Raw genomic sequence first — 21,365 nt, 5'->3', positions numbered from 1 at the left:
TATATATGTAGCTTTAGCAGTTATAATTTGTAATTTTTTTTTTCCCCAAACATACATAGTGGATAACAGTTTTGAATCAAGGGTACATATAATTTGAGGAATTCTGTTCTTTCCTGTTGATCTTGAAGAAAGATCAGGAAAGCATCAAAGCGCTGTAGGAAACCTAAGGATACACTAGCTTTTGTAAACAGTAAATGCTATGTGGTACCCAGACACCAGTTTGCCCTCTGCTGATGATAAAGTTCTGGGAAGATTATCATCAGGCTGTTAGGGAGCTGACTTGGTTCAACAGAAATTGAAATACTCAGATTGAAGACCTGTACAGTCTACGACTGTAGAAATAGGTTAAAATATTGATCTTTTTAGCTCAAATTGAGCACATACATAGCTTTTGTCATAGGCCTTTTCTGATTTGCAGTGTTGATATTGTACAGAAAAGTATTACAGGCTGTGAAAACTGCAAAATTGGAATGTCTTCAGAAAAAGTGCATCAAAATACAAAACTCTGTGTTGGTTGCTAGAAAGCAATGGCTGAATAATGGTGCGGATTTGTCAAAGATGGTAGTAACCCCCAGCATCTCCTCCCATGCAGGATTCTTTTTCTTCTTTATGCTGACAAGATGTATGAAAGCAAGTTTCCCAGACCGTAAGCAGAGTTGCCTCTGTTGTGCAGAATTCTGGGCCCTTAGGACAAGAAAGATTTCTGTTGCAAATGTATTAGTCAGGTAGTGTATTAGTAGACTAAAACTTAGTTGCTTAGTTGTAGGAGAATTTTGCTAACTTGAACTTCTAGTGTATACCTGTCAGGAGAGGAAGATGTAGTTATAGGTGCTGTGTTTTAAGCTAAGGTTTTAGTTAACAACAATAGGGGGAAAAAGAAGAGTAAGAAGCTTTCCAGATATTCACAGATCATATTCCCTAGCTCCCTCATACTTTCCAGGTATGGGAGGACAAAGTAGCAGGAAGTTTATTTTAAATCTGATATGTTTGTTTTCAGATCCAGCAGCAGACTCGCATGAGCTTCCCAGGTGTTGCCTAATGGAATTGCTTGGACTTCTACCACTCTAAAAGAAGAAGAGATTTGTATTCTACACGGTCAGCTCTGAGGAACTACCCACTGATTGTAAGTCAGCCTTCCTTATGTTGTGGATTCTGTTCCTTTTCTGTAGGAAAAAAGAACTTAAATTGACATGGAGCCTTTTCTAACCTAGAGGGGATGTGATGACAGAAGTGGTATAAGAAGTTTCTTGCTATGAACAGTCACCTTTTATTGGATCCCATTTATGTGGATTCATACAGGGGGAGATAATTACATTTTTACTTGCGTAGAGGCAGCACTTCCATCTCTTTTTGAGATGATTGTGCTCAACTGCGTTTAGAAGAATTGAAGGATGTAGAAATTCTTCCAAGCTTCATATCGCACAGTTTCCATTGTGAGCATGTACTGTTAGGTGCATATTGTTCAGGAAGGACTTGTATTCCTTTGGAATGTCAGAGTTGAGTCATGAAAACTGAAATATGCAACAGGCTCTGGGTTTGGATCTTTGCAAGATGTGGCTGCTCTTTACACATAAACATCCATCTGCATTTTTTGCTTCTACAAATGGGAGACTGGAAAATAGAGGAGAGCAACAAGTGGAAAATACTCCTACTTGGTTTATTTGCTTTGGTAGGTACTGCTATACTGCTACAATGGTCTCATTCTGGGAGGTGCCCAGTGGCTATAGGATCTTTCTACCTATGCAAATAACAGAGTTTATCAAACACGGTAACTAAACCAGTAACTGATGATATTGGCATGCTTTGTATTTAAGTAGTGAAGTAATGTTTTGTGCTTGTCTACAGACTTGCAGAAAGTTTTGCGTACTTGGCAGAAATGAGTATAGCCCTGCCAAACCCTAGTGTACAACATGTGGCTATTTTATTTTCAGAAGGGATTTATGACACAAAGGTATGTTAATTACCTGCTGCGGAGTAGAACAGGAAATCTTCCCTTTGCGTATCCTAATCTCTAACTTCTGGTGCAAGAAAAACAATTTTGATAGTTGTTAGAAGGAAGGGTGATAGATTTACAGGGACAGAAAACTAACAGTTTGAACAATTACAGGGAGGAAATTCTTTGTGTCTCTTACAGCTACGGAAGAAGGCTGCTATGAGAACCATTACTTCTCAAAAATATTTTTGTTTTCTTACTGGCATAGTACTATCCTGTTGAAATATGTTCCTGGAATCCTTGAAGATTCTTTACCCTTCTTTCATACAATCATAGATGGCCTGGATTGAAAAGGACCTCAAAGATCATCTAGTTTCAACCCCTCTGCTATGTGCAGGGTCACCAACCATTAGATCAGGCTGCTCTTCTTTCTTAAGAGATGTTAAGTCTCATAGTAATGCATGGTGTAATTTTGCTGAATAGCTCTGTCTTAGGAAAAGAAAGGAAACACTTCTTGGTTCTCAAAGTAAATTCACCTTAACATGAATTAAATTCATTTTATGAAGTTGAAAACTAAATCTGTGGCTATTATAGAAAAAGTTTATATGCATTAGTAAGTAAAGGATTTTTTACTACTCACTTGAACATAGGAAAAGACTGTGAAGTAAGTTTTCTCAATCTTCATGGAACTTCTGTGCATTCACTGGTAATTTGTCTCAGTTTTCCCAACCTGAAATTCCAAGTTCAGTTCTTGTATATACTATGTATGTTGATTTTTGTTTTTCTCTCACCTGAAGCACTTGCACAGTCAAATTAAATATTTTTCATAATATTTCTTTTGTAACATTTCTGTCAATATTCAGCTTATGAACATTAGCAGTTCAGCTGTATCTGCTGTCTCTTTACTCTTGTATGAGAAGCTCTTTTGTAAAGGAACTATGAATTCAGTGCTAAAATATATTTTCTTGCTTCGTTTGAAAGAAAGAGATCAAATCCTAGTGTGCACGGGCTTCTAAATGCAAAAATAACCAGTGATCACAAACTTAGCTCTTTGTTTTTCTTGTACCTTCAAATTATTTGTCTCAGTTGAATGACAAAGCATTTCTTGTGGATTTAGTTACTTTCCTTGACTTGTTCAGTGTATAGTAGCTTAAGTAGATGTTTCTGGAGGACAAGAAAGGGAATGATTGGAGGAGAGGGGAAAAAAAAAAATTGTAACTTTACTGTCTCAGAAGTTGCTACTGAAACACATTAATTTTGTTGTTGTTGAAGACTAAAATAAACTATATATCTAAGCATACTGGATGGCATCTTATGCAAGAAAAAGCGGAGGAGAAAGATGACTTTACCTCATAAGGATGTAGTTTATAGTTTTTATTTTATTCATAGGCATTTATATTATAAACAGAGATAACATCCGATCAGACGGAAGAACTGTTTGGAACAACTGGGCTGCTGATTTAGTATGATCCCAGAATAATGTAATTTTTAGAATTTGCCTCAGTAGAAATGAAATGTTTGTGAAGTTACGAAGTGTGGATCAAATGTGCAGTCACAATTATTTAAATAGCTTAAATGCCTCTTAGGGGAATTTGTAAACAGCACGTGTGTCTTGGACTGATATTGGGCTTGCAGAGGTAAGACACTGTGAACTCTGTGATCCTGCGGTCCCTTGCAAAAGAAGCACAGCATGTCTCAGCCTTGAAATTCAGATCTTTCTTGTAGTTACTAATTTCTACATGGTGAGAGACATGAACTCAAGTGCTTGATATAGGCGATTAGCATAGTCAAAAGTAACACGTGAGAGAGGATTACAAGTTTTGTCTCCTGTTACTCAAACCTGTGATTCCTCATGCTTACACACAGAAAAAAGTAGCGTCTGCTACTGTCATTCTAGAAGCAATTGGATTGGTTCTCCTGCATTTTAGGAACAGGGGGAAATTATCTTTTTGTTGGTGCTACTCGGAGGATTTTAACAAAGTGAGGTTCTGTATTTTGGTTTCTGTAAAGTGATATGGAAAAATCCATGTTTTCACCCCTGAGCGAGGTGTTCCCTTTTTAGCTGGATTTCACCATGGAACCAAACTTTTGATGTAAATCAGCCTTGTGCTTGGAGAAACCTTCGTTTTTCCTAAAAATGTGTTCCTCATTTTAAAAGTGGTTCTAACACAGAATCTCTGTTTTCATTGCATGTTTGAACGTATGTTTCCATCAGGATTACATATTTTTCTAGAGAAACCAAGTAACTTTCTCCTGTTTGGGCTATTGTAAATCTGTGGCAAGATGTTTGCTTGTTTTGCAGTAGAAGAAAAAATAATAATGATATACCAGATACATCATAAGGCAAAAGATTTGTCACTTTTCAAGGAATGACTTGAAGAGGAAATTTATTTATGAAGAGCAACGATTAAATGTGACCAAGGCCCCTTCCTTTTCAGTTGTGTAGTGGCAGAGGTTATGCATACAAACTGATTGTGTGGGAGGGAAGGAGAGCTGTAGTCCTTTGTGGACTCCTTCAGTAATATGGTAATGAGATGTGAAATGAATTTTGATCCTGGCATATACTGTTGTGAATTAGGTATGTTTTTGGCCTTTGACTTCTTTGCTCATTCTCTGACTTCTTGATTAAATGCTTTATACTCCCATTTGCTTTTGAGAAAAGGTCATATCCTCATTTTAATTTGAAAGAAGTGTTATTGTGGCAGTAGGTATTTGAAGAAGAAATGAAAATTGTGTTGCTCCTTAGACTTGAAGAAGCTTCCCAGACTAAACAAAAAAACCCAAACAAACAACAACAACAAAAAAATCATGATTATTAAAGTAGGTACTTTCCAAGGAGGAGATTATTTTAAAGACTGAATGAAACATGAACAGTGCATTTATATATACATATATACTTACATATATAAACCATCTGTGTGAAGTTTACCATCAACGTCCTTCTGCAGTGGTGTGCTTTGATCTTACTTTACTTATCATCACGTTGATCCAGGAATGTAAGCTGTTGCTGTTTTTGGTGCTGTCCTTTTGTTTTGCTTTAATTATACATCTTATCAAAGCATATGTGCAATGGGAGGAGGAAAGAAAAAGCTCGAATCTGACCAAGGATAATTATTAGTAGCGATTAGTAAACAGAAGTGTTTTTATGAAAATATAACGTTTGCAATATTTGTTTGACTTTATTAAACACGTGGGCTCTGTGCATGTGCCACACATCTATAAAACAACATGTTTTGTTGTTTTGTGGAGACAAGTCTTTTCGGTTATGAAACTGTAGCAAGAACTTGGACAAGAAAAATACCTTCTACCAACAGCTGAAACTATGTTGAAAGAACACTGATTCTGGCAGAAAATCAAACAAGATTTTATCTGGGAGTAAAACAAGCTGCCTGGTAACTTTGTGGGCACAACAGAGTGCATCAGAGTAATCCAATATAAAATTACTTTGACAAGCTTTAGTAGGTTTTCAATGTAGCTGCCTGATTTACTCTAACTTTCACCATCTTTGTATTTTGTCTGTATTGCCTTAGCTCCCGGAGGAGACCTGGGTATTACAGCTGTGTAGAGGGAAATTCCATAGTGGTGCTAATTGCTGAGGCTTCCAAGCAAACAGCTGCACGGAGGGTTCCGAGTGGAGCTCGCACAGGCCCAGGGAAATTCCCTTCAGTCAAAGACAGCTGTGTGGGTACACAGGATGAATTGCAGGAGGGGCAGCTCATTCAGAGGTTAGAGGGAGAAAACCCCTCTTGTTGGGGCACGAGCTGATGTGAAGGGTCCTCTCTCATCCCTAAGTTGACTGGAGACTGAATGTGAAGTGTTTGGGGCTGGCAACTGTGTACAAAGACAGAGGTGTGTGTATTACAATACACATAACAATACTGAGAGTTTATTTGATTATTAATTTGCACCTTCTTTTGAAGTCAGTCTTCTGTTTCAACTCCAAAAGAGAACTTTAAAAAGAAAAAAAAAAAAAAGGTTCTCTTCCCTTGCCCCACCCAAGGTGTTACTGGTTTGCAGCTCATCATAAATAATGCTCACCTGCAAACCTTGTTTTTCCTGTGGCCTTAGACCACAAAGTCTTCCATGGCTCAGCTGCTCTTTTTTTGAAGGATGGCAAATTATTGAATGAAAAGCTCTTTATCCAAGAGCAGATTTAATAGGGAACCTTACCTTATAAAATACCAAGCCCCTTCTCATTTCATTTTGTTGTGGTGGTTTGTCTTTTTTTTCTTTTCCCTAAATTTTGTTCAAGCATGCATTTATTCTCAGGAGTTTTTATTCCCAATATTAAAGCTAATCTGTACAATTTGACAACTGTCTGCAGGTGTGTTTGAGTGCTGTGCAAGTAGTAGTCTATTCTAAATAGCAGATCCCTTGCTTTCAGAAAAATCAAAGAAATTTCAATTATGCTTTGAAAGTCTTGTACTAAATGATTGATAAAAGTGGTGATACTAGAAAATTGCCTTTCCGTAGTGCAATAAGTCTAAAAGTGTTTTGAACTGCTAGCAAACTGTCAAGTGCTATGAAATGAAATAATTTTAATTCTTGTGGGCCTTAATGTCATGTTAACTAAAAAGTGATGCTGTCAGCTATAGTAATAGTCAAAAGACAGCAGTGCTGACTGTGTTTAGAGTGAAAAAGCTCAGTGTAATTGAGATACATAATAGAAATTGAATTGTTGCTCATAAGGATAAGGAAGACTTCAAAAGTGCACTGTTCCTTTCAATGCAGATATAACTCCAGGTTTTACATTTGCCTCCAGAGGCTGAAATTGTTAATACAGTTTTTAACTTTTAATGAATGACATGCAGTTCCCTACTTGTTGCTTTTATTGTTGTTGTCATTGGACAAAAGTGATCCAAACAGCAAATGTATTTTGCAAGGTAAAATATGTTCTGAGACACAGTAGTTGGCAGCTTTGCCTGTAATACAATTCAGCTTTTTGTCAACTACTTCGGAGTGAAAATATTTGATTCAGGAAAAGTGGGGGGAAAACTCATTCTTTGTTTGGCTCATGTATTAGGACTCCTAAGGAAACTACTGGTTCTTCACTGTATGAAGGAAATGTGCTGCTGAATTTCAGAACAGAAATATTAAGTGGATTTTTTTGATATGGGAGTGGCACTAATTTTTCTAGTAATTTTTCTATACCCGTAAGATGATTTTTCATAACTATTAAACTTCTGACTACGTTGACACGTTCTAACCAATGGACTGCAAAAGCGCAACAGAGCGGACTAACCGGATTGTTCCTCTCTACCCATAAAAAGAATGTGTGTCCATGTCCACTTGGATTCTTAACTTCAACTTCTATTTTTAAAAAGTTGACGAAGATGGTATCCTGTGCATTATCTATGATGAGCTGCATTGGCATGGTAATTAGATAAATCCCAAAATTAATTTTATATTCAATTAAAAAGTTGCAGTATGCAGAGAATTGCTTCGCAGAACCAGTGGTGTTGTGTGGATTTTTCTAGTTCTGTTTCAGAAGCATAAAAGTTGTAGAACTTATCCCCCTTCGGTTTGTTGGTGATATTTTGTTGACTTATTAGGTGAAAAACAAGTAGGTTTTTTTAGTTCCAATTCAGCTTTCCACTTTTCATTGTGCAACGTGCAGCCCGTGTGACCAGGCACACATATTACCTGAGGATGATGTTGTTATATAAAAGCTCTTTAACTTTTTAGACTGCTCGTGATGCCAAATGCATGAACTCTTAGGATCTCAGTAGATTAAAAATGAGTCATGGCAAAAATCTATAAATGCCAGAAATTTTTCTATTTTAGAGGCAAGCAATGGATCCCACAGAGAGCCTGTTTGGGAAGATGCTTAAGAATGTGCTTACTTTAAGCCTGTGCTTAAATCTCCTTGCTGTATGTGAGTTGGACTTGGTTATCCTTATGTGTCCCTTCCAATTTTGGATATTCTATGATTCTGTGATTACCAGCTCTTCCTAATCTTGTGGTTAGAGTCCCTATAAAATCTTTCCTTTAAGAATTTGCTGTTTTATTTTGCCTTTTGCAATTTAAATGATGTTTAGAATACTGTTGTCAAACACTGTATCATAACTTCAGAAATCAAATTTCAAGGTCAAAGAACATTTTGACAAGATTGTTGGTGGGTTTTTTTTAATCTTTCTGGCTGTCCACTGCAACTAGAATTTCAGTATTTCTAATTTTTCTCATCATCTGGGGGTGACGGCCTTTCCCTGTCTTCTGAGAAGCAGAGGATGCCTGCCTTCTTCCTTCCTGTTTTTTTAATGAGAATAACAACAGATCATAAAATATGCAAAACCTCTGACTGCCACAGTCTAAATAACAAAGAGACAGTAATTTACTTCCAATAATATGTTTTAAAAGCAGTAACTACTGAAGATTTTTAAATCAAGTTGGTCAAACTCTGGATATACGATCTGGTAGTGTTGTAATTTGGAAAAGGTATTAATGAGTACAATTGCTTACTCATCCTTCTGTTTCAGTACTAATGAGTTCAATTGCTCACTTATCCTTCTGTTAAAGTAAACATAAACAAAAATTTTAGGAAGTGGTGAGGGATTTTTCTTCAGCAGACAGCTAAATAATTTTGTTCATGATGTATCTTTGCTGTATGGCCATAGAAGTGTGAACATCTATTTCTAAATGCTTATGAATTTTTTTTTTGTTCGGTTTTCTTTTAAATAAATCCTTGACAAAATGCATACTTATTTTTATTTCACCCATTGTGATTGGAGGATAACTTGAAGAGAAGGCAAGGGGATGCTAGCAGTGATGAATCAGGGTTGTTGTTATCTGGCTAAATAAAGCTGATCATTTTATTACTCTAGTTAATTATCTTCTTAGCTTTCTGCATGGGCTTTTCTAAAGAAGCAGGCTTCTTATCCCAAATTTGATGCTCTAAGAATTTGATGATCTAAGAATTTGTAGACTCCATGACCAGAAATTCCAAATCTTTTGAAAATCTTCTACACGTGAAATTATGCTTCCCTAAGTATGATTCATGCTCTACCTTAGATGGGTATTTGTTCTACTTGGCTTAGGTGCAGTTTATAGTTCATCTGTAAAAATATCACATGTGGTTTGTGGTTGTTTGGTGTTATTTGGTTGGGTGTTGTTTTGTTTGTTTGTTTTTGTTGTTTTGTTTTGTTTAAACCGAACACTTAGAATAGCTGGTTATAGCTCAGTAACATCTGTTGAGGGCATGATCCAACATCTCCCATTGCAGCAGACACTTGTATTCTTACGAGATTTCTGCCTACCCTGTATCTGCAATCTCCTTGATGAAGGAAGAGTTGGCAAACAGGTCAGGAACTGCCACTCTGAATGTGCCCTGGGGTTTTTCTGTACTAACCTCTGACACTGGCCAGTAGCAGATGCTGTGGAGGAATGGGCATCAGTCCTTATCCTGAAGAGTTACAAAGCATCTGCTTACGTTTCAGACTTTTTCTTTAATCTTTATCTGATAAAGGATGACTTATGATCTGATGTGAAAAAGGCTATGTTTAATTTTTTTTCAAAGTTTGTAGAAACTGCATTTTTCTGTTCCAAGTACATACCTTACTTGGTGGCATACCTGAACCTAAATATGTTTCAACTACAGGGACTGACTTTGCTGCATATGTTTGGCATAAATAAGTTGCTTTTCAAGGGTGGTGTACATCACTTCCATGGGCAAAAGTTTAGCTTGAAAAATTAAGGTCTTTTGTTTTAAATTAAAAAATAAATAAATAAAAATATGATTAGAATACAAGGAAGAAAATCCTGGAACACTGGGGTGAAAAAAAGAGCAATTAATGAACTGTAACAACTGCAATAATGAAGTTAGACATTGAAATGAAAGGAAAAACATGCATGTAAACAAAGAAAGCCCACAGTGAATTGGCTTTACACTGTGTCATTAAATCACACTTGATAAAGATGAGATGTCTGGTTCAGGGCTTTTGCTATAAGAAACTATTTTTTTACTCAAGGCCATTCTCTTCCTGCCCACTGAAATGCTTGCAATCTCTCACTTTTTTTGGTTATGTTCAGATAAGTTTTTATTTCTTTCTGGAGTTATATTTCAGATGGAAGACTTTTGAATAGTATGAGAAATATTTGCCAAAAGAAAAGGCACATAGCGTACCTAAATCCCAAGTATCTTTCAGATTGTCAGTGCACCAAAACAGTGTCACTGGAATGAAGTGTGCTGTAGCAGAAATGGGTACTTTGGAACAAAAGTAGCACTACACTTTGATAGGAATCATCTCTGCATGGTGGTAGTAAATGTGGAGGGCATCCTGGCTGAAAAATGTGAAGGATGGTGACAGGAGGCCTTAGGGAAATATAGGGAAATAAAGAAAAGAGTAGTAAGAAATTCTTACAACATTGTTATTTTTGCACTTAAAGCCATATATCGTTCTTTTTCCATTTCTGCTTTAAAATATATTATACTGACATTCAAATTAGGAACTGATTATAGACTTTTGTAAAACATAACTAAGCTAAAATCTAATTTCTAAGGGCATTTCATTTATGCTAATCTTGTCTTGGGTTTGCTTAGAGTTAAAACCCTCCATTAGGACTGAAATGCAACTCAGTTTCAGTGTCAGTGACTGTCCGTTTCTTCTGATTGTGTACTTGATAGTCTTTTCTCTGAAGTCCTGATGCAGCAGCATATAAATACCTAATTGATAGCTAATATAAATTTGAGTGAAAGTGTCTTACTCTGTATCTGTTCAGAACAAGTTTGAATATCTTGGGCTTTATCTTAGCACCCTAGACTTATGGCAGGCAACAGAACCATGAATGATTCTGAAGGTTTTGAGGTGGGATCTTTGTGAGCCGTGGAGGTCAGTTGGAGGCCCTTCTAACAGTGGGTCCCAGGGGATAAGGACAACTTCCTTCTGCGGGATGCCAGCCTGAGTGGGGATGAAACTTCTGCTCCACTTGTGCTACTCCAGCTCTTCATCTGTGAGAAGATCAATTTTATTTTTACAGTTGTGTAACTATGCATCACCTTATATTTAACTTATAGCCCAGAAGTCTGGCCTCAATATACTCAGTGTAATGTATGTGTTTAAAAGAAAGGCATTGTCACAGAAAAAAATCTACTCACTAAGAAAACTTAATTTAAAAAAAGGTCATTGACACTTTAACTAGATTATGGTATTCCTGTATATGTGTGTTTAGAAAGAATGTATATAAATGTTAATATAGCTGGTAATAAAGCTAAAATAATAAAATAAATTTATGCCTGAAGAATTGTGGGATCTGCTATGGAACGTACCATGGCTGGAAATGTTCTTACAAGTGGAATAAAGCTGTTAAAGGTGCATTCAGGTAGGGGAGGATGGGGCCCACCCCATTCTCTCAGGCCTAGGATTGTGTGACCAGCTGTGAAAGCACAAGTGATGAGTGCATGGAATGAAGTACCAGTTCTGTTCAGACTGCAGTGACTCAAAGCAGGATGCCCTCAGCCTCAACGTCCAGATATGCTCTGTGTGGTCAGTGTAATCTTGCAGACAGTGACCTTTAATTGCCCTTCAGCCTTGCAGGAGCAAGCTGCAACTGTCACACCCGAGTTTTAGGCAGTAAAATTCCTGTCACTGGGCTGTAGTCTGGGAACAACATTCTTTTTAGTTGGGGTAGCTATATCTGAGATCACACAAAGCATCCTCAGCAAGTTTTTTGCTTGTTTAGCTGCCGTAAAGCAGAACAGCTTATTACCAAGTGCAGGGGAAAGAAGATGGACCTTCTTTAGTAAAGAATATTTTACTTCCGTCACAAATATTTCTGCACTTTTGTTTCAGAGTACTCTGAAATAATTGTAAAAAACAGCATTGCTGACTTTTTTTTCTCATGTTTGCAGTTGTGAACAAGTCCTGATCCTGTATGTTACAGGAAGGTCAAATGGAAGGCTGCTTATAGTGCTGGATAAACTGGCAACCTAATTTGAGCTGTTCATTTTGAAGTGGTTTATTTAAATTGCTACCTGTAAAATATCTTGTTTCAGTGCACGTAGATGTGCCGACTGATTATTCTAAATGGGTGATTCTCAAGTAATAGATCACCACTTGCTCAGCTGAAGAAAAATTGAGCCTGCAGCATCCCTGGAATCAGTTCTGTTCTTAACTTTTTTTTTTAAAGAAAAAAAAAGTCTATGGTTGATTATGTACATAATGTTAATTGTCATTTTGCTGTGTTCAGACATAACTGATGCATGACATAATCTGGATACATTAGCTGAGAATCATTAAATTCACATGGAAAGAAATGCATTTGTCACATGTATTTAGTTTCCTATGCTTAATGCATAACATCCAACTTGACAACTCCTGCACTTGGTGAGTTTAAGCCTCTTAAATTTGCCATGTAAGGTGGTTAAGCTGCTGGTTTTAACTTCTAACGACCTCACACTTTTTCCATGTCCTGGCCTAGCTCTAGAGAAGTATTCCAGGTGCAGGAAGTGGGGCAAGGAGAAAGGTGAAGAGAGATGGAGCTGCATGAACAAATTCACAGCAGATGTAAGCTCTGGTTCAAGCAGTCTGTTGAGTCCCCAGGCAAATCTACTAAGATCTCTCTGCACAAGGGAGCCAAACCAATGCATCACAGCATTTACTGGAAGCTCTAGTTATTCCAAACTCTGTATACCGGAATTGTATGAAGAACTGCAAGAAAAGATGACAGGCTTTTCAGAATGAGCTGGTGGGCACCACAGGCAGAAAAAGCAAATTTATATTAAGTTTTCTGGAATGGTACAAAATTTTTGAGTAGATTGGTACTAGATACGATTGTATGGCTGGGAATATTATCATTCATGATGAAAGCAAAGTGTGAAAGTTTAATGCTGCTCTGAGTCAGTCTAAATGAACAGTACTTCAGAGTGGATGTTTTGGGAAGCATAAAGATACAGTCAGCTTTTTCTGGATACTATTTAGAGCCCAGCATGTGGCTCTCATTTGTCCTACTTTCAAAATCTTCAAAAACGTAATGGTGCTGAATGGAGAGAAACATAAAAGAGAGACATAAGAATCTTTTAAATCCAAGTAATTCAATAACTTTTGGGATACTTTATGCAAGAGTAAATTACTCAAAATGTGATTTGTGAGCTTCCTAAATAAACTGGCATAGTATTCCGAGAAAATATTCATACAGTTTATCGAAATGAAGAGACAGAATACAAGATCATGTGCTTAAGAAACATTGTGTTGTGCTGTACTCTGTCTCAACTTTTGTCATCTTACAAAGTATGATAGCTACTCAGCTTATTAAGTGATCTATTCTTAAAATCTTGTCTCCAGGGATTGCAAATGATACTGGAATGTTACAGGGGATCCTACTTGCTTTATCACTGTTTTATTTTATAGTTTGGTTGCTAATTTGAAGTAGTATAGTAATACCTAATTGGTATTGTATAGTAATACCTAATTGGTATTGTAAAATCATGGAGCACTGAGAACAGTCTTTCAATCAGCTCACTCTGGGAACAATGTAGAAATGGTTTCAGCAACAACTGTCTTGTGGTTCTCCAGATTAGTTCAAGTTTTCCGTTCTGAAAGATCACTCCAATGAGGGGCATCAGAGGGCTGTGACTCCTTGTGTCTGAGGATTACAGCCCTGGAATAGTGATTGCAGGACTATGGGCTCCAACTACCTTCCTGATTGCAGCTGGAACAAGCAATTCCCTTACTATTTTTTTTAATACAGAATGGAAGTCTGGAAAACTACAATTACTGCTGATGTAACTTCTCCTAAAGCAATGCTTTCAACCGCCATCAGTAATGCCAAGAATTACCTTTATGTTTCATGTAAATTGACTGTGTGAGCTTTGTTATGGGAGCAGGTTTGTGATGCTGTCTCAGAAATGAACATATGCATTTCCTGTGGAAGAAGTGTTACAATTCTCTCTACTTAGGTAACCATTCACAGTAATTTTTTTCACATTCTTCTTCCAGCTCTTCACTTCTGAAACACATTTAGTTTTTTCACCTTTTCACAATGAAATGTATGGAACAAAATAACTCATTTTTAAGTGTTGTGTTGACACTGTGTGTTACTGTGTGTAGGGCATAGATACTCTTGTAGAAATAAAAGTGAGTTATGAAGATGCTTTAGACTCAGCAGAGTTCTTCTGCAGTCAAGGCAACAAAAACTTCACATACACTTTCAATTACAAGAGCCTTTGAAAATACAACTTTGTCAAAAGTATTTTATGGCATTAATTTTGTAAAAGTGTTTTCCTCTTTTATGCAGTGTCGATTTTGTAATAGAAAGAAGATGTACTTGGATGAGGTTTCTCAGATGTTTTAACCTAAATGTGTTGCTTGCTGAAAAAAGTGTAGAAAATAATCAATGGAAGATGAATATTGAGCACAAGTGAGCAAAAAATATATAGGTCAGCCTGAATAAAGTGGGCATGACTGCTGTCTGTTAAGAAAACAAAATTCAATATTATGTTTTTTTATTCTACATATTTTACTACTTGAAACATAATTTTAAAAATATATATATTTCAGCTCCTTCCTTTAGGAAATTGCTTCTTTATTCTCATGTTCAAATATTTATTAAGTGCATTATACAAAAGCTTGTGGAAAATGTGTTACGTGTCAGGATGCACTTTATGCTGCACTACTCATAATTAAGCACAGGTTTCATTTATTTTTGTGTTGTAAGCCATGATGATTAGAAAAGCCAATAACAACTGCCAGCATTTTAGAAGCAAATGCAAAAAGGATGAGAGTTTGGGAAGAGAGTATGGAGAGACAGGAAGTGAAGAACATTGCTAGTGGCACCTTTCTACACTCAGGATGCTTCAGGGGAGTCTGCCTTCTTTGTAAACACTTTCGTTCATTGCTTTTCTTTATAGTCTATAATTAAAATCCTAGTTGTTCAGCCATAGTTCAAATATAACCAACATCAAAAATGCTGTGAAGCAACCATGATGCTAGTCCACATTATAAAAATCTTCACGTTTGCTGTCTCTGTATCCTGCTTAGTGGCTGGAACTGAAATGAAAAAAATGACTATGGTCATTAGAAGTAAGAAATATGGATTGTTAAGCTGTAGTACCCTTTCACTAAGCTCACATCAAATTCCTTGTAAGTTATTCATTCTTTCATGTCTCTGAGGCATCCTAATTAAAAACTCCGATCTTTTACACCTCTGAAAATGCTTGAGAATGGGATTGTAGCTGAAATTTTTTTGTGCGTGGAATTTCCTTCGTTTTTAATTAAATTCAAATGGGATGGTAGTAGGTTGCAGCAGCCTGAATCTAAATGTAAGATTAGGGGCACAATGTCTTTTCCAGATCTGTCTGAATCAGTTGAAAATAATACTGCTTCCAGTTTCTCATTGCTGCCTACAGGCTGCTGATTACCATGCCTGCATTTCAGCCAACTGAGCAAAGTATGTGCACCACCCACTGTGACAATTGACTCTATGCTGATGTTCATTATGGAAGGCTCCTATGATTTTATTTGTTTGTTAACTAATTTTTATTTATTTATTTATTTTTCCTGAAGGGGAAGTTACTTATCTCCAGTAAAAAGATAGTAACAAATTGTTTGAGGGCAAGAATACCTTAAGCTGATTTGGTCTTTTTCGTAGTGTGTATGAATTTAAACTTTAAGATATCAGTTGGGGAGCACTGAGCTACTGTTGAGAGCTATGAAAGTTCTCAGCAGAGGTATATTAACTATTAGCATGATTGCTCGAGGGATGTCATATTCTACATTGAGATACTATACTGTAGTTGAATGTATAAAAAAGCTGGGTGCATTAGAACTCCATACATCTTCCTGCTGGATTGTATGTAATAACATTAAATTATTCACAAATTTCTTTTTTTAGTGAAGCTTCTCTTTTTGATCAATCTCCTAACTTGCTCTTAGATTTTGTTCTGTTGTGCAGGTACTGACATGAAAGCACTTGCTGAAATGAACTTGTATTCTTCCCTGGCATGGCTTCTGCTTCTGAAGCTTTACGTTCACTTTCTTCTTTATCGAGTTTAAAAGTTCTCCTACCAGCTCTGTTTGACTAGAGTTTTTAAAGTAACCCTAGGAAGATTCAGGTCCATCTTCAGTGGCAGTGAACTAGAGGACGAGGTAGCAGTGGTTGCAGGGGTTTATATTGTTTTAGCCAGGGAAAAGATAAATTTTATGGTCCTTTTCTTGTGTTTGATTTTTTTAGCCTAGTTGGAGGCCTTCATCTCTTGCCTGCATCATTTCCTGCTGACCCAGCTGTTGCAATTGATTCTTTCCCCTGGTTTTCTTCGTTTGGGCACAAAACACTGCATGTAATCATGTGTCTCATATCTCCCTCTAGGTCTCTTTCAGTTCATCTTTATTCTATGCCACAAGGATAGTGTTGCAGAAAACCTGATCTGTGGAGCCTCTTTCCTGGCTCCCACTGTCAAGGTGTTTGTTACGGTCATGTATATGAATGACCAACTGTATAATAATGACTCATATATTAAGACAAACAGTGATATACATGTCTTCCAAGAGAATGATTCAGTCAGCAGCTGCTTCTCACTGTTCTTGTATCTGCATATGTGTACATGATGTGTTTCCAAGCAAAAGGGCAGTCACAGGCATCATTCAATCTGTCCTGGAGGAGCTCCATCCCAAGCCTTAATATATTTAATTTTCATTTAAAAGAAACACATTTCTGTGTATGCTTTATACTAGCTTTCGGTTTTTTTCATCCAAAGGTCAGAGTTAACGAGCTGTTCCTTCTTGGCATTTACAGCATCAATCCTTGCACTTGTAGAACTAATTATCCTCAGTATACCTTCTAAATGTTAATTGTTTCTTGCAACACTTATCCAAAGTGTCAAAGTTTGTTCACAAATTGCTGTGTTCAGAAGCATGATGTAGAAAAGTTAGTGGCCCTCAACATAAAAAGTTAGAGAAGGTGAACACTGATGCACTTACCAAGCCTGTTCTTTTGTCAAAATACTACACATCTTTGATGTTTCAAGCAATGTTGATGTGAAAGACAATCTGTAAAGCCCTAATTTGTACATAAGCTTTAGAAGAAAGCTGTAGCTCTATCTGCGGCAATCTGTAAAACTATGCTAAATTGATCAGTAAATCTGACGTTTCTGTAGTCCACGGTCACTACACTTGGTAAAGTGTGCATACAAATTTGTCTTTATCTGGACAAGAACTGAATCTTGTTGCCATGGTCATTAAAGTTAATGAGATTAAATTTTTGAGCTAATAGGCCTACTTAGAAAAGAGAAACACTAAATGTTCTCAAAATGAAGTGCTGGTTCCCTTGCAACTTCTTTCGCTTAGAAATTGGGACGTACACTAGACATATGTGACAGCATCATGGGAAATAAACAGGTATCTGCAAGGGGAGAAATACTAAAAGCTTTTTTAGAAAGTATATGATGCTGAGGTATGAAAATTTAAAAACCACATCAAACAACAGAGGAGGCATGTTAGGCTCTTCTGCTGATTAAGGAAAACATCTAACTTTCTGCATAAGATTAGAGGATCTCTGGGTTATGTTTGTTGTTCATACGTACACTCTGACATCTTCCTTCAGGCCTCTGTTAGAATAGTTCTTGGTCTGCAAAAGCTCTTCTTCCAGTAGTCCTAATTGCTATTCTACATGAAACCACGGGTGACTGGAGTTTGCTTCTCCAAAGTTAAACCAACTAAGTCAGCTGGTTTAATAAAATATATTGTGTGATGTCAGCCTTGGTAGATTTATGCATCTGCCAGCATTATGTAGCTTATCAGGTGATAGAGAGACAGTCTGGTACAGAATTATATGGATGCCTTCAGTGATTTCACAGAAAAGTAATGTATTCTTCCTGATGTAGAGACAGCGTTGTCTTAAGATTGTGAGTTACTACATGCTGGCAGACTGACAAGAAGGCTCTGACTTCCAGAACACCGTGCCTATCAGAACTGAATCTAAGAAAAATGTGTGTATTTCAGTAACATTTTATCAATGAGTTTGAGTTTTTTGTTTTGTTTTTGAATAAGCCTGGAGAAATAGTGGAATATCTTTGTTTCAGTGAGCAAAGCAAAGCTTTAAATACCAACAGATAACAGTAAAATGAGAGGTATCCATGCTTGTGCCAAAGCTCTGATGGTAAGCGTTTCCACTCATAGCAGCCCTGAGACCATTAGCAGGTGGTCTTTTCCAAAGATTTAGTACAGAAATGTGAAATGTTATTGTATGCCTGCTCTTTTTCTTACTGAAAACAGAAAGCTTTTTTCTCACTCCCATTCCCTCATCATCCTTTGTCTTTGGGCTCGTGAAACCTTCTCTGGATGAATAGCATTTCCATGTGAAGAGTCTCTCTGCTTCTCTATTACTTAAGCTTGACAGCCCTCCCAGCGCTCATTAGCACTGCTCTGTGCAATGTGTGTGCTCGCAGCATAGCGTTTGATCACAGCTCAGTAGCTTTTACTTTCCTGACAGAGAGACTGTGGACCCGTCTGTTCCAGCATTACAAAGTGGCTCCTGCGGTCCCCAGGTTTGTGGCATCTCGGTCATGTGTGTGAGTTGTACGTGGAGCTGGAAGGGGGCACGTGGGACCTCATTCCTTCTGGCAACCTGTGCTAAGGAGCACAGAGCTGCCAGCCTGGCTCTGGGCAAGACTCCCTCCAAAAGGGGCGGGGGAAGATGAGGAGTTAATTATTTAGGACGTGCCTGTGAGCTAGGTATTTGCAAATGCAGTCACATTCTCGTCTGTGATTAGAAGCTGGGTTCAAAAGGTGGTATGGCAGCTAACCAATTAACATAATAATGCTGCCATTGCTAATACATATTTTGTGTAACTCATCACACAGATATTTTTATCATATCTGTCTAGCATATATATACAGTAAGTCTCATACAAATGCAATCTCTCACATCTCCTTAGGGAGAGAAGCAAAAGTGTCAAGATTAGACATTTAAAATTAATTATGTCACAAGCAGTATTAAAGTCAATTTCAACAGTAGATATGATGGAAAGGTGATATTTTTATATATACTTACATTTTAGGATGCCTAACCTACTTCTAAATTTATATTAGGTCTTTCTAATACCAGGTACAGAATTATTTGCCCCCAGGGTTATTGAAACTGCAGATACTTGCTTTGCTTTGGGAAAGCCTGACTAGACCTGACATTGAAGCATGTTCTTCTTTGGTGTCTTACCTGGGATACATGGTAGTGGATTATTTCCAGGTGGTTGAGTTTGGGGTTTTTTGATTATTTTGTTGTTGTTGTTTTTGTTTTCTTTATGCTTGGAACATGCCGGATGTGCATTCACTAAATGATGCATATTATACATGAAAAGTAATCCAATGTTAAATGTAGTATGTTTGTTCTTTGTCTAGTTTTCTCCCTTTCCCACCCTGTGTCTCTTTTGATTACACAAGTAGGACAGTTTTGTTTGAACTAAATTTTCCTCTCTTGGGCCATTGAATTATTATGATTTAATTACTTACTACAGTAGCCTCCTTAAGGAAGTAAACAAGATGGAGCTAACTGTTTCTTTGCATCACAGAATACCTCAGAGGATAGTATACGTCTGTGGCCAGTGGAAGTGTCTGCTCAAGAGGCTGTTATCTGTATGGTGTGTAGGACAGCACGCAACTGAGGGAGGGTCTCAGGAGCTTCCTGTTACTGCTACTTTACTTAAGCTGTTTAAATTGTTGCTTTCAAAGATTGTTTTAATAACTTCTTTCTTTTTAACTACTTTATATGTGCAAGTTTTCTTTCTCTAAAGGAGATAGCCTTATATATATTTATATGTATATCTAAATATATCTATATCTATATATTTGTATGCTGTGCCTTTCAATGGTATGAATGTTACAGTAATTCAGGAATAGCAAATACCTTCCTAAAAAAGACATTTGCAGTAGCTGTACATGGCTTATCTGTAGCCTATATATAATTCTTTTTGTTTTTGAGCCAAATGAAATTGTTGGATAGATTAAAGCTGACAATTTGAAGTATGACAGAGAAAGCCATGAAAGCATTACTTTGAAAAGACTACTGCTTTTTTATCCAAGTGGACATGAGTGGACCTAATAATTTAATAATAGATAAAGAGCAAAGGTTTCAGTGTGGATTCTTTTTTAATTCAATGGAAGTCACTGTGTTGCTTGCAACTCTGACTTAGATTGCTCTCTTGCACTTGCTGTGTCTACATGGCTTTCATCAGACTTTCTGTTGTTCTTCTTCTTCTATCCCCAAAATCTCTATTGTCTACAGCTATAGTATGAAATGTATTTTTGATGCTGATTCAGCTCTGAAACAGCTGTCTTTTTCTTCTAAAGCCATAACAAAAACGATTGCATAATGTTGATTTAGTACTGCAGATTTCCAGAATTTTCTAAATTTCTGCCTTTCTTCCCTTGTGAAACGTGGGATTTTGCTGTAAGCTTATTGCTTTGAGAATTGCTGGAAGCGAGTTATGATGTTGAGAAGTCATTTTGAACCAGTGCAAGTGAGAACAGCATAGGACAGTACATTTATATTTTTCAAGTCTTTCTTGAAAATGTTGTACATGTTGTCGTATGTCTACCTCTGCCTTAATGGATTTTGAATGATAAGTCTCTTAGAAACAGATAATAAGTTGAGGAAAGTGCTGTTTATGGGTTTGAGATACAGTAGCTATAAATAATATTTGACTCTCTCTTTTCTTAGTTCTTTAAAGTGCACCTGCTGAGGTCGTTTGCAGGAGCAGTCTTGGCCTACTTTTGCTGCAGTTGACTCAGTAGAGAAGAATTAGGCCAATACTTAGCACTTGTGAAAATTCCTGTCCTAAATGTATTTGAATTTGCCTCAGCCTTCTGATTTGTCTTTTTGGAACAGAACAAAGTAGCTCGTGCTATATGCTTCAGAGGAAAGGTGGGAACAAGCATCATTAGTTCCAAATTTGTTTCGTGGCATGGGGAGGAGCAGAAAGCAGTGGACCTGAAGTAAATGGATCGTGATGACCTCAAATCATGAGAGTCTGCTGCAATTTTAGCTTAGTTTGCATAATCCTGACTGTTATGCCTGCTTTAAAGTCTTAATTGCTCATGTACCTTTGTAGACTTCAGTTCTCCAGGTAATGTAAAATATGAGTCATCCTAGAAAGGCTCAGTCATTGCTACTGGCAGCCAGAATATGAGAGTCTATTTGGGATGCAGGATCAGTTTTTTTACACCTTTCTGGAAGCACTGAGTTGGTTATTGTTGAAGGGCAGCTGTGTTGTCTTTTTTTCTTTCTGAGGTGGAAGGGAATTTTAAAAAAGGAACACAAAGCAGTTGCTGGAGAACACAGCAGTTTTGACAGATGGGTTGGGGTCATGTTCAGTATTCATACATAATTTCATGTTCAGATTTGGAATTCTTAAGGTAATAATTTAAATTAGTGTGAAACATTAATAAAATATTAATAAGACTTTGGACAAATGGCACACATTGTTCTTGCCTTCTTTGGGGCCAGTAAA

The 21,365-nt window shown here is 37.0% G+C and overlaps 1 protein-coding gene across 9 annotated transcripts in view; it reads left to right on the top strand.

The window, feature by feature from the left end:
* The window catches only part of OSBPL3 (oxysterol binding protein like 3), a 91,447-nt gene that overhangs the window by 17,099 nt on the left and 52,983 nt on the right, over positions 1-21,365 (top strand). For all 9 annotated transcript variants that reach the window (XR_004160137.1, XM_010712786.3, XM_010712779.3 and 6 more), the window contains exon 2: positions 998-1,123. The gene's annotated coding sequence lies outside the window, so the exon portion shown is untranslated. The remainder of the gene's footprint in view (positions 1-997; positions 1,124-21,365) is intronic.

The sequence above is a fragment of the Meleagris gallopavo genome, chromosome 6, assembly GCF_000146605.3.
Source record: "Meleagris gallopavo isolate NT-WF06-2002-E0010 breed Aviagen turkey brand Nicholas breeding stock chromosome 6, Turkey_5.1, whole genome shotgun sequence".
In the NCBI taxonomy this organism is placed as follows: Eukaryota; Metazoa; Chordata; class Aves; order Galliformes; family Phasianidae; genus Meleagris; species Meleagris gallopavo.
Note: the sequence above shows the minus strand (reverse complement) of the source record. Positions and strands in the feature narration are given on the sequence as shown.